The 14,067-nt window shown below is 43.6% G+C and overlaps 1 pseudogene; it reads right to left on the reverse strand.

Moving 5' to 3' along the window:
- Nucleotides 1-825: 825 nt before the first annotated feature.
- LOC143546739 (leucine-rich repeat extensin-like protein 6 pseudogene) lies at nt 826-3,563 on the reverse strand (annotated as a pseudogene).
- Between the last annotated feature and the right edge of the window lie 10,504 nt (nt 3,564-14,067).

A 14,067-nucleotide genomic window follows, 5' to 3' on the forward strand; every position in this document is an offset into this window, starting at 1 on the left:
CATGGACAGAGAGACAGATGTTATGGGTGTACTACAATTATTCATCTTTTATTTATTTATTCTCACATGCAATCTACCCGTTGCAATATATCATAGTATGATATTATCAACTAGATACATTGATTGATTCCAATATTATAAAACACAACACACTTTGGATCTAATGTTTTATTTCTTAATAATGTCCCACCTGCATTTTAAAATTAATGACTGATGAATTTGTTGTTGTCCAGAGGAGTTGTTTGAACTTTGAAATTGGTTATTGAAAGTGTTTGTACTTGTGTTATTGGACCACAAATGAGATGATGGATGAAGAACAAGTTTATTACATTACATTGCATTGATAATAAATATATTGTATACATAATGAATAAGAATAAGCTAAAAATGCCTATTTGATGAATTACATTAAGCATGATTATGATCATGAAATGTAAATGGTAAATACTTAGCACACAAACAAATCTGCATCAAAGGATGATGTTAGGCCCCAAAAGGATGCAGATTATATGGATGATATTTTTCTATGCTCTATGATCCTCAAGTTTTTAAGACAAATTAATATACCGCGGATGTAGTGGTTTTAGATATGGATTTGATTAATAGTATGGGATTACGGGTGGCGGTGGGGAGGCGTAGGAAACACCGATTACTGGTGGAAGAGGGGTGTTAGCGGACGATGGTGGTGGGGGTGAATGATGGTGGCTTGTTGGTGGTGGTGAATGATGATGGCTTGTTGGTGGCGTGTTGGTGGTGGTGAATGATGGTGGCTTGGTGTTGGTGGTGGTGATGAATGATGGTGGTCAGAGGGCGGGGGTGGTGCTGGTAGAGCGCAACCGGTTGATGGAGGCGGTGGTGGAAACGAGTGTGATGGCGGAATTGAGTGGGATGGTGATGGAGGGGGTGAATGGGATGGTGGTTGTGGAGGGGTTCCGTGTGGTGGCGATGGGTGGGTTCCGTGTGGTGGAGAATATGCTTCAGGTGATGGAGCCGGAGCACCGGAAGGCCCCTCTGGCGGTGATTGGTGGCTTCCGTGTGGTGGCGATGGGTGGCTTCCGTGTGGAGGCGATGGGTAGCTTTCAGGTGGCGGCGATTGGTGACTTCCATGTGGTGGAGGTTGGTGACTTCCAGGTGGCGGAGATTGGTGGCTTCCATGTGGTGGGGATGGGTGGCCTCCTGGGGATGGAGAGTGGTGGCTTCCAGGTGGTGGAGATTGGTGGCCTCCTGAGGGTGGAGATTGGTGGCTTCCAGGTGGTGGTGATTGGTGGCTTCCTGGTGGAGATTGGTGGCTTCCTGGAGGTGGAGATCGGTGGCTTCCAGGTGGTGGTGATTGATGGCTTCCTGGCGGAGATTGTTGGCTTCCAGGGGGTGGAGATTGGTGACTTCCATGTGGCGGAGATGGGTGGCTTCCTGGTGGAGATTGGTGGCTTCCAGGCGGAGATGGGTGGCTTCCTGGTGGAGATTGGTGGCCTCCCGTGGGCGGAGATTGGTGGGGATTGGTGGCTGCCTGGTGGTGGAGATGGAATAGGTTGACCAGTTGGTGGTGGAACCCCATGTACCGGTGGCGGTGGAGGCCGGAAATGCGTTGTAGGAGAACTTCCATCTGTAGGTGGTGGAGGCCTAATGGGAGAAGTAGACGGCGGATGTGAGGTGGTTGGCGGTGGTGGGTGCGTTTTTGTACCCGGTGAAGTCGATGAATCAGGTGGGGCCGGTGACGGTTGCTTAGTAGGCGGCACCGGTGTTGGTGTGGTGGTAGGAGGTTGAGACGGCCCTGGAACCAAAGGCGTTGTAGGAGTAGGAGTAGATGTAGAACCACCACATTGCAACTTCCTACAATCAACCGGCCGAGCATCACCCGACGAACATTCGCATACCGAGCGCTGGTTCGCCCTGCCCGCAATACAATTCTTCCCATCATCAAACACCTTCCCACCACCAGCCGAACACGAAGGCGCCTCACCCGTAAAATAATTAAACGAGTAAGTAAAGTTCTCCAACCGCGGCAACCTACACTCGTTATCTGGCACCACCCCGGTCAGCCGGTTATGCGCCACATTCAACTGTTCCACATTCCTCAACCCGGACACCGCCCCGGGCAACGGCCCTTGCAAATTATTAAAGCTGACGTCAAAAACGGTAACTTCTTTCAACATCCCAATCTGAGCGGGTAAACACCCGATCAGATTATCGTTCATTAAAATAATCTCATTAAAGAGAGCCCCATTTTCCCAATACTCGGCGGGATACACCCGCCGAGGTTATTATTCGCCAAAACCAACACTGATACCGGCGAATTCCCTAGATTAGCCGGTATCCCAAACCGAAACCGGTTATCATTCAAAAACACCGCGTCCAAATCCTTATCAAACAACCCGGTCGGCACCGCGCCTTCGAATTTATTAAACCGAAGGTCCAAAAACTTCAAAGACGGCAACGACAACACGACATTCGGGAAAACCCCAACGAAGCGGTTATTACGCAAATCGAGCTCGTAAAGCAACGTCAAGTTTCTAAAACTCTCGGGGACCGTCCCGCAAAACCGGTTCGAGTTAACGTGAAACAATGCGAGATCGGTAAGGAGGCCGAGCTCGTCGGGGAGGTAACCCGCAATATCGAGATGGTTGAGGACCCGCAACCGTCCGAATAGACGGGTTGGTCGGCAACGGGGCGCAGTAGACCCCGTTGTAGGAACATACATTTGATCCCACCCAGTTAGCAGTAAAGCTAAATGGGTCGGATAAAATAGTATGTTTCCAAGCTTGGAGGGCAATGTAGGCTTGTTGGAGCCTTGGGTTGTCAAAGACAAGGTTGGTGGGTTGGCTGGTGGCAAGGGTGGTGATGGTGGTGATGAGGAGGGTCACGATGACGGAATATGACGGCCGCGGTGACGGTGGGAGAGAGAGAGAGAGAGTGAAGAGGTGTGTGAATAAAAATAAATGGAGTAACGTGGGATATCTGTATGTATAATTTATTTCTTTCTTTCCCCCCAATGTCAGAATTTAAAGCTATGGTTTTGTTTATTATTATTTTTCTGAATTATTATGGGTACTATTTTATGTTTAAATATTCAACAATTATTTACTTTACAAAATGTTGACGGTGATATTGAGATACTAGATTTTTTTAATATGTCAAAAAAGGTACAATTTTTTTTAAAAAATATAATAACAAGGATATTACTGTAATGTTTTTTTTTAACCACCAACAAACACCGGCTAGGTTGCTTATGAGTCAAACTAGAGTGAGTTTGAGCTGGAGCTCGAAATTAAAACAGGGTAGCTCGGCTTGGCTTGAGCTTAAGCTGGAAGTTAAACTAGCAAAAGATCGAGCTAACAAGCCGAGCTTTGGTCGAGCTTGGCCTGATTATAAAAATAAGCCAGCTTGGCTTAGGTCGTTTCAAATCTAGTTTTCTTAGATGGTTTTATTCAAGTTTTTATCAAGCAAGATACGAGCCGCAAGCTTTCATAACTGCCCTAGACCGGCTACTCAGGTATATTTATTGGCAAAAGGCAAGGCCATTCACACCCTTGATTGCAAAGAGCAATGGTGACCTGGCCTGTCATTATTTTATGGGAAAACCATCATCTAAAGACTTACTATGGTAAAACTTCTGACTCATTCATAATATTTAATTACGAATGAGACTTAAACCAACGACATTCTTTAAATAATATCACAAGGATACTGCTAGAGTAGTGTTACTTTGGTGGCTATTAATGTTACTTAACTCAGCTTGCTTGTTATTTGTGTGGTGGAAGCCTTTTAAGGAGTTTCTGTGTTTATTTTTGTAAACAGTATTAAAATTTATTTAATGGTATTTAACTTGTTAAAACGTTATTTTCACAAGAACTTTTGAATATGTTAAATAAACTTGCTTAAAAAAGTAAATTTTCACTGTACTTTCAGCTGCTGTCTTTTCAATCACCTAAAATAATTTATCGAATTAATTGTCGAGAAACATGGACATCAATATTGAACATTTTAGTATATGAATAATGCCAAAATCAACACCTACCATTTTCATTTTAAAGGATCGATACATTTTCTCACTAAATAGGAACTAGACTTATGCCTTGAGAAAGTTGAACCATCGGATATACATTTATGGGTTATTGTGTATAACGTTCTCATGGAATTATGGACAGAAAAGGGGGGGTATGAGCAAATTCTTTAGTGGCATTGGTGTTTCTTGGTTGTTGGATAAAATTACTCAAGCTCATGTACTAGGTAAAACTGGTAAAATGGTGTATGTCCGTATGTTGGTTGAAACAAAGGCCGCCTCTAACTTAGATCATCTACAACATTTTTTTGTTCAAACCAGTCACATAACTGCCATATCATCTTTTTTAAAAATCATATTTTTTACTCAAACAATACACCTTCTGAAACCATATTTAAATTTTCACATCATCACTTTATTTTAAATAAGAATTTTACAATACTATAAAATATTTAACTTTTAGAATTTTTTTTGCTAGGACCTCTTGTAACGTTGTTTTTCTATGACTCTTTGTAGTGTTTAGTACTTCTTGTAACCTTTTTCTAGGACTTCTAGTAACGTTTTTTTTCTAGGATTTCTTGTAATGTTTTTTTGTTCGAATTAGAATTGTAAAATAGATAATAAAATCGTTAAGAAACCAGCCGTTTTAAAAAACTAGTTGTTACGTAAAAGGTAGACAAACAAAAAAAAATGCATAATTTTTTGAAATAAATATAAAAATATGTATATATGTATAATATTTTAATATATTTTATAAATATTAATATATATATGTGTGTGTGGGGGTGGGGGAGGAATGAAAGATATGATGTTTGGGGCCCACAATCGGTGGTTTTTGATGGTTTGAAAAATCAAACTTACAAATTTGGTTTTTAGTTTGAACCAACCACTTCAAAGGTTTTTGAGTTGGTTTGAACCAAGGCAAAAACACCAATGGAGATGGTCTTACGGAATGAAGTTGAGGTGAAATACTTGGCTGATCCAAATTATAATGCTCGTATTGGTGTTTTGAAGGCTTCCTGCCAATGGAAACCCGCCACATGTTTCCAATGTTAAGTGTTTATCCACTTGTCTATTTTTTTCTTTTAATAAAAGGCCTTGTACTGAGGAAGAGATTGCAAAGAAGGCTGCCAAAGAGCTTTCAATAAGAAACTCCTATCATTGTTGAATCTCCATCTAGTGAGAAATTGGTCGATTTAACCTGTCTTTAGGAAGAACCGCAAAGGATATGGTACCACTAACGGTCCACCTAAGCGTGTCCTGGCGTCAAAAAGCGTTGGTCCTGATTTCCGTGGTCGTACAGCAGGCAATAGATTATTGGGGAAAAGTGATAACGATAAACCGCTTCCAAGTAAAGGATAAAAATCCGGGTACGAGTGGTAACGCGGTGGTGCTAACAAGAGTAAGACGGGGTTTTATTATTCTCGAGCTGTTTAGAGGCCAATGGGCCAAAATTATAGATTTGGAGTGCTCTTCGATCATGTTTATGCAAGTAATCGGGTTACGGGGGGACCGGGCCCGTCTTTTTTGGTAATGGAGTTTAATGCTAGCGTTAAACATAAAAAAATGGTGGCTGAAAATGTCAAAATTAACTAGCTAGGTCTTGTGGTGGTGTAGGAGATTGTTGATAATCGTATGCTCGAAAAGAATCTCTGGGTTGATGTGCTAAATGAGGAAGGGGATGATTTACAAGATGTTGTTAAGGATTGTCCTATAGCCTGTGACAATACAAATGAGGTTGATGCTACGATTAGGTTGGCTCGTGACTTGGGGATGAATTTCGAGGGCATGGGAGATCTTGTTTGCAAGACTATAGAAGAAGAATGATTTAAAGTCTACGTTGATCATGTGTACTGTTGGTTTTTTGTAGTTTGGTTGTTTTTCTTTATGTCTTTTGGCTTCGTTGGTTTTTTATCTTGGGGTTTTCACTAGTTTCTTGCTAGTCTTTTTTTATGAAATTTTTCGTTAAAAAAAATTAAGATAAAGCATCTCTGTATTTTCTGTACATTATATGGACGTCTCCTTTCCAAATTTTGTTAAGAATTGTATAAATTTGTACCTTTCACTTTACGTGGGACCCTATTAGGGCGTATAGAGAATATTGAAGAATTATAGAGGAGAAAAATTCTCAAAATGATATTTTTATAGTGAGATACTCCATATTTAACCATATTTTTGAAGACTTTCCTAAAATGTCCTTGCCAAAACTCACAGAGCCGTGACATATGGGTTCTTACCGTGAGTTTTTCTCTAGCCACTAATATTATACCACGTGTATAATGTCTGACTCCACTCGTGAGATTTCAAAGGAAATTCGTCTGACTCGTGAGTTTTGATACCAAAACCTCCTTGAAAACAATATTCTCCATGATATTTCACCATTCTTTTGTCTTCTCCGTGAGATTTTGAAAAAAGTTTGAATCCACATCATTCCACCATTGATCCACCACCACCACCACTTGCTAGAAACCGAAAAAGACGACGGGATGATGTGGACTTCAGAATGATGCCAGTTAATTTTTTGACGGAGGTAGAAGTTGATGAGCTCTTCGTCGGTTGGACGGAAATAGAAACCTAACGCCAGAGCTTCCATGGGTGGATCAACTGAATGGAATGCAACAAAAGTTCAAAATCCTAGTAGTGCTATTGTTGTCTTGGTAGAAAAAATGAAAAAAAAAAGTGTTTGCTTTTGAAACTTGTTAGGCGTTGGGTCCTGTGGGGTCATGGTTGGTGGTGAGGTGGTGGTGGTGAATCAATGGTGGAATGAGGTGGATTCAAACTTTTTCAAAAAATCACAGAGGGGACAAAAGCATGGTGAAATATCACGGAGAAGATTGTTTTATAGGAGACGGTTTTGGTACCAAAACTCATGGGCCAGATGGATTTTATTTGAAATCTCACGGCTGGGTCAGACATCATACACGTGACATTAAATTGGTGGCTAGCGAAAACACACGACACAAACCTAAATGTCACGGCTTCGTGAGTTATAGGAGGGACATTTTAGAAACAATTTCAAAATATAGGGTTAAATGTAGAATCTTTCACCATAAAAAGACCATTTTGGGAATTTTCTTATAAAGAGAAATAGATTAGTAAGGCAATGTTATGTAAAAAGTAGTTGTTTTTGATAACTTATTAGATACCAGAGGTGAGGCTAAGCTCCACCCGGACAACCTTATAAAAAAACTCTCAAATTATGGATCTTGTTCAACATTGAAAGTACTTTTTGTAACGGCCACAAACACACATATCCGTTTATACTTACTCATATTTTTAAACTACTTCAAGAAACCTACTCCTACACAGGCGTTGACCCTGATCTTCACTCCCAAAGGCAATGCCTTTACCACTCAACCAAAACTTGAATGACACATTGAAAATACTTAATTGTAATTTTGTGTAATGAAGTTTATGATATTAATTCGAGGGGTTCGCATTTTATGGAGACTACCACGGTTATTAACAAAATTCCTATAATTTTTCACGGTCTATTATCTTATTCTACATTTTTATATGTGTTCTCTTTTAACAAAATCCATCAAGGTAGCTAGGGTAAATCATGTATCATATCCACGAGAAGCATGGAGACTACCACGGTCATTAACAAATGCCCTATAAATTTTATTCTTCAGTACAATCTAATCACAACAATTCATCCAATCATCAAAGACAACAATTAACTAAGCATTCTTGTCCAAAACACGTAACAATAAAGTTAAACAATGTTCCTAAACACAAACCCTACAACAGGGGATGATCACAAGTGGATTAAGCATCGCATCTCCATGGTTTGATCTTCAATTATTTGTTTGTATGATCCAAGACTCTTGTCCCATAATAGGATGCCTCCAAAGGTGGATTGCCTCTTGGAATAACATGACGAAATTAGGTATAACCCAAATGAGTGAAACCGACTATATTGCTTTATTTTTAGCATTTGTACCTTTTTCAAAAAAATATTTTACTCGTATTCTCAACCTAAAATTTACATTTCGAATAACCTATTAACCCGACTCAAATAACTCAAACCTATTTAAGACTCCGGTTGGGTTTCAATTATAATTATAAATTCCAAAGTCCGAATAATCTGACCCGAAAAATCTAAAACCTGAAGAGTTCATTCAAAGAATACCCCTAGTCTCTCATAGGGCGTCTTCCAACCCTTTCCTATCTATATGCTCTCCCTAATAAAAATAACAAAAGGATATTAGCTAAATCGTACACGTTTTGGGAAAATGATGAAAATTTAAAAAAATAAAACAAAAGAATTTCGGTGCTTTATTAAATTATCAACTTTATTAAAATCTAACTATCCACATGTGAGTCTTTTTTGTTTTTAGTAAGCGGTGTGAAGAGGTAGGTCCCAGCAGAGCCCAGTTGGACCCGCAAGACTTACCTTAAACAGGTACGTCTGCGCAGAAACCAACTGGATCCGCAGGACCAACCATGCTCAGAGAGGTGACGTCCTTACGCGCAGTACGCAAGCTGTTCCCGCAGGAAATGCCTCCCAATGGTGAAGGACTCCGCCTGTCCCCGCAGCCTCGGATACAAGCCATCAGGGAAGGCCACCCGCGCAGCAAGGCTACACGCACAAGGCACTTAGCTCTCGATCATTCAGTGTCACCTGAAGGAATGAGCAAAGCCGGGAACAATCCCGCACAGTGGCGGGAGGGGGAATACTCCCGTCCAAATAAGCCAGTCCGTACGATACGGGAAGATCTTCTGTACTGTACCTGACGAGGTATGGGAAAAAGATCTGACTAAAGATACGACAGCTTATGGACAACAGTATGGCGAGCAGCATGCTCCTACACTGTATGTCACTATTAGCCGCTGCCTGCTCACCAACTCTTGTCATACCACGTGCGTAGCCGGCAGTTGGTGGAAAAGGAATAGTATACAGCAGGCCTGGTCGCTATCAGCCGCTACCTACCCACCAACTACCAGCAGGGCACGTGCGTAGGCTACTGTTGGTGGAACAGGAATACTGTTGCAGCCGGCCACACCTCCTTGGAAACCTACCTTCGGCTATAAATACCACAAATGGTATGACCATCTCATCTTATCTTGTATCATCATATTATACCTGATATCTGCTCTAGCAATCTCTTAATATATACTTATATTTAAAGAGCAATCTAGTCTGATTCTCACGCCGGAGGGTGGTCACAAGGAGGAACCCCCCCCCTTCTCAGTGACAAGCTCACGGTGTCTGTTTTGCAGGTTATCAGAAGAACCATCTTCTCTGGGTCTAACCCCTCGTGGGAAACATCTATCTAACCCCCAGGTTACTCGTAATCTGTCCGGGGTCTGGTTAGTGTTTCTTCATTGGCGCCATCCGTGCATAAAGCTAGAACTACATTTTTCTCCAGTTTTTTCAAACTTCTACAAAGATGGTTAGAGAAATTCCGGTAACCACAACCCCAGCTACTGGGGGGAATACCGGCAACACAGTTTTTACAAACACTACCCCGGTTACCCAAGCCGGGGCAAGTGAAGTAAATTTTACGAACACTACCCCAGTTACTCAAGCTGGGGCAAGTGCAGTAAATGATCGCCTACTGGAATCCACCGATACCCAGTTTGAGAAACGAAGACTCCCCCGCCAAACTCTCGATGAAGTCAAGGCATGGGCGGAGGCACGACAAAAGGAATTCCAGGCTGAGTTGGACGAACGCTTGCGTTCCGTACAACAGGCCGACGAATTCGAATACTTGGAGGATGACTCGGAGGAATCCGACTCCGACGCGAACCCTCGCCATAGAGCAAAAGGGAAGCGTAAGGAAACGGAATCCCAACCGAAAAGGCATTTTGGACAAGCCTTCAAACCAAAAAGCACAGGTGGAAGTCCACGAGACTTCTCCAAAACGTTCAGACCAAACGTTGCAAAGGCGGGAACGTCCAAATTTGCAAGGGACATTGCGGAAGCAATCGCCCCAAAAAGTGCCAAACAAATGTCAAGCATAGGCACATATGATGGTATATCTGACCCCGATGATCATTTGAACAGATTCATAGCGGGGGCAACCGTCAGTAGTTGGACGGAACCCACGTGGTGTTACATGTTCCAAATGACACTGGTTGGGGCTGCTAGAGCGTGGTTCGATCGTCTACCGGTCAACCACATCTACGACTGGGCAGACTTCCAACAGAAGTTTAGCCAGCACTTCAGCCAGCAAAGAAAGTATACAGAGGAGCAATGGACAATCCTCAAATGCGTTCGAGAGACAGATGAATCTTTGCTGGACTTCATCACTCGCTTCAACTCGAAGAAGCTAAGTCTGGGTAACATTAGCGAAGATCTTGTTCGCGCTGCTTTCATACAGGGCGCGAACGACCCAGAGCTCATCCGCACCTTAACAGGTAAAGATGGCATGCCATCCACATGGGATGCCATCATGACAGCAGCTAAACGCTTTGCGGAAACGGAGAAGCAACTGGGTAGAGATCTCCCACAGAGCACAAACCTCTACACCCAGAAAACAAGAGAGGACAACGTTCTCACCGCCCGATTAAACAAAAAGCGGAAGCTAGGCATTTGGCAGTCAAGGGTAAACTTTGACACCTCATCCGGCTTGCAGCATCGGTTAGGCGGAAGGGATAACATACAGTCCAACAAGAACTCCAGATGGACGCCGCTCACCAAAAGCGTCACCGAGATATTCGCCACCGAGGAGCTCCCATGGCCAAAGCCTCAAATAATCCGACATCGTCACAATGCTGATCGGAGCAAGTACTGTGACTTTCACAAGACAAAAGGCCACACCACCGAAGAATGCATAGACGTGAAGGACATGGTCGAAGCATTCGTCAGAGATGGGACGCTCGCGCACCTCGTGGCGCAATGAACGCTGAGCAGGCTGATGCGTGTAGAACCCCAGCTGGGGGAAACACGAATAAAATTTCAGCTTCAAAGTGGAAACTACATGCTGCGTAAAGAACGAGATCCCGAACCAGGTGCGTATCGGCTCGATGGCACTCCCATCCCAACAACATGGAAGGGAGCTCGTTTACACAGTTTGCATGTAAATCAATTCCAAATTTGTAAAGAAAAGGCCAAGAGCCACTTCTAATGGAAATGATTCTCTTTAAAACATCGATGCTGATAATTTTACATTTATACTTTATGATTTATTAAACACTAATATGCCGGTTTTCACCGCATAATTACGTGAAAAGTCGTTGCATGGGGAAGGCGGCACAACCCGCATAAACCCAAGAAACGACAAACCTTCACGCAGGTCAGTAGAAGGGGAAAAGTTCAGTCATCCCATTAAACGAAAGTGCCGGTCTATCCGCATGAATCATGAGAGGAAATTGAACACTAACCTATCAACAACCGTGCGTCGAACGGTTAATTTATTAAACACTAATATGCCGGTTTTCACCGCATAATTACGTGAAAAGTCGTTGCATGGGGAAGGCGGCACAACCCGCATAAACCCAAGAAACGACAAACCTTCACGCAGGTCAGTTGAAGGGGAAAAGTTCAGACATCCCATTAAATGAAAGTGCTGGTCTATCCGCATGAATCATGAAAGGAAACTGAACACTAACCTATCAACAACCGCGCGTCGAATGGATTAATTTATTCAACACTAATATGCCGGTTTTCACCGCATAATTACGTGAAAAGTCGTTGCATGGGGAAGGCGGCAAAACCCGCATAAACCCAAAAAATGACAAACCTTCACGCAGGTCAGTTGAAGGGGAAAAGTTCAGTTATCCCACTAAATGAAAGTGCCGGTCTATCCGCATGAATCATGAGAGGAAACTGAACACTAACCTATCAACAACCGTGCGTCGAATGGTTAATTTATTAAACACTAATATGCCGGTTTTCACCGCATAATTACGTGAAAAGTCGTTGCATGGGGAAGGCGGCAAAACCCGCATAAACCCAAAAAACGACAAACCTTCACGCAGGTCAGTTGAAGGGGAAAAGTTCAGTTATCCCATTAAATGAAAGTGCCGGTCTATCCGCATGAATCATGAAAGGAAACTGAACACTAACCTATTGACAACCGCGCGTCGGACGGTTCAAAACAAAATTCTTAAAGGATGAGGAAAACCTACACGCAGGTCAGATATGGGTAAAGTTTAGCCATCCTACTAAGTGCAAGTGACGGTTCTACCCGCACAATCACGAAAGAGGAAGCAAAACTTCACACCTATTATCAACCACGTTCAAAGGTTAACTTATCCTCAAAAGATGAGGAAAACCTACACGCAGGTCAGATATGGGTAAAGTTTAGCCATCCTACTAAGTGCAAGTGACGGTCCTACCCGCACAATCACTAAGGAGGAAGCAAAACTTCACACCTATTATCTACCACGTTCAAAGGTTAACTTATTCTAAACACTTGGAAAATTGCTAATTTAAACTAAAGTATGCAAGTCATATAACGTTTATAAAGCAAGGAATCCAATGAAAGAAGCGGTCTTAGCCGCACAAAGATTTATATTTCATAAATATTCGTTACAAGAATGGCCGGGTAACTACCCGCCTACAAGAAAGTAAATCTATACAACTATATCTATTCTAGCAGCGGGAAGGGATCTTCAGGATCATGCTTCAGGGCCACTTCCACTTGGACCAGCCCCATCAGTAGAGCGTGGCAGTTCAAGGAAAGCTTTGAGGATAGCTAGCCCGTCATCAGCAGCAGCAACTTCATTCACCTTCTCCACCACCGGATGCGGGAAGGCGGCGTATTGATTTACTGCTTGGTCGTATACAGCTTCGGTATCTACATCGAATAAAGGGAAGTTGGAAGGCGGGATGCCTTTCTCAACGAACCCTAGACCAAGCAGGAAGCCGGCCTTTTCCCCATCCTCGTGAGAAGCGTTGAGGGCTGCGCTCATAGCATCATCGTAAGATGTCTCTGAGAAGACCCGATGCACAACCTACAAAAGAAAATATACAAGTGTCAAACCTTTTCTATTTACAAAGAAAAGCGTGAAGACATGAAAGCTTACCTGAGACAACGCTTATCGAAGAAGCCATTCCTTGGCAACCAGAGCTTCTTGGAGGGCAGCTTGAGCTTCATTACGGGCGCGTTCGGCTTCACTCTTGTTGAGGTTGGCAAGCAACACCTCTTTAGCCGCAGCCTCTTCGACGCCCTTTAGCTTACGCTCGGTATGGTCAAGCACCCCCCTCTGGTCCAGGATTTCTTGAAGCTTCTTAACATCCTCCATCGCCAAGGCATCATGAGCCTGCTGGAGAGCCTCTAATTTGGCTTTAAGTTCTTCATTCTCCACGCGTAGAGGCTCAGCAACAGCTTCAGCCTTGGTGGCCCTCTCGGTTGCGTTCCTCGCAGTTTCCTTAGCCAGCCGAAGCTGTTCATTAACAGCTTGGGCAGCCTTGGAACGGGCCTCAAGTCGAGCCTGAACTTCAACCTCAAGGGCCTTGAAGGCCTTCTCCTTCTCCGCAGCCGCTGCGGAGAGTTTTTGGTTCTCCTCTCGGATAGCTCGCGCCTGAGCTACTTCTTTAGCGCGAGCTGCTTTTAACTTGTCGTTTTCACGACAAAGCAGCTCGACGCGCGGCTGCATCCGGGCCAGGAGAACCCGAAGCTCATTGCTTAGCCTACCCTCCTGGTAGCTAGCCATGGCTTCCCCCAACGCACCACTGGGAGCAGCGTGACGAGCCCATTCCACGCACTCCACAGGGGTATGAAGGGTTGTTCCTCGGCGTATGTTCCATCGTGGAACATACACTTCATTGGAATCCGACACTGCAGAAAACAAAAAGCAGTTAGGAAAAGATGATAAAAAATATATATGTGAAAAAGGGCCAAAGGAACCCTACGCACCTGTAGGGTCTATAACAGGCCGATAGCCGCCGAACCCATCACCTGAACCCAAAGGAAATCCATCCAAAAGGTCAGGCAGATGGGAAGGTGGCAAAGATTGGCGAGAGCCCCCATGCGTACCTGATGGGCCGGCCGTCGTTGCCGGTGGCGGGGGCATGGTAGCAGCCGCCGCAGTCACTGCCGCAGAATCCGCAGCAATAGTAACCGCCGGCTCGGTGAAGGATGCTGTAAAAATCGCACTCACGGCCGGCGGTG

The sequence above is a fragment of the Bidens hawaiensis genome, unplaced genomic scaffold, assembly GCF_021521415.1.
Source record: "Bidens hawaiensis isolate Kalapana, Puna unplaced genomic scaffold, B.hawaiensis_p1.1 tig00014462_1, whole genome shotgun sequence".
NCBI lineage: Eukaryota > Viridiplantae > Streptophyta > Magnoliopsida > Asterales > Asteraceae > Bidens > Bidens hawaiensis.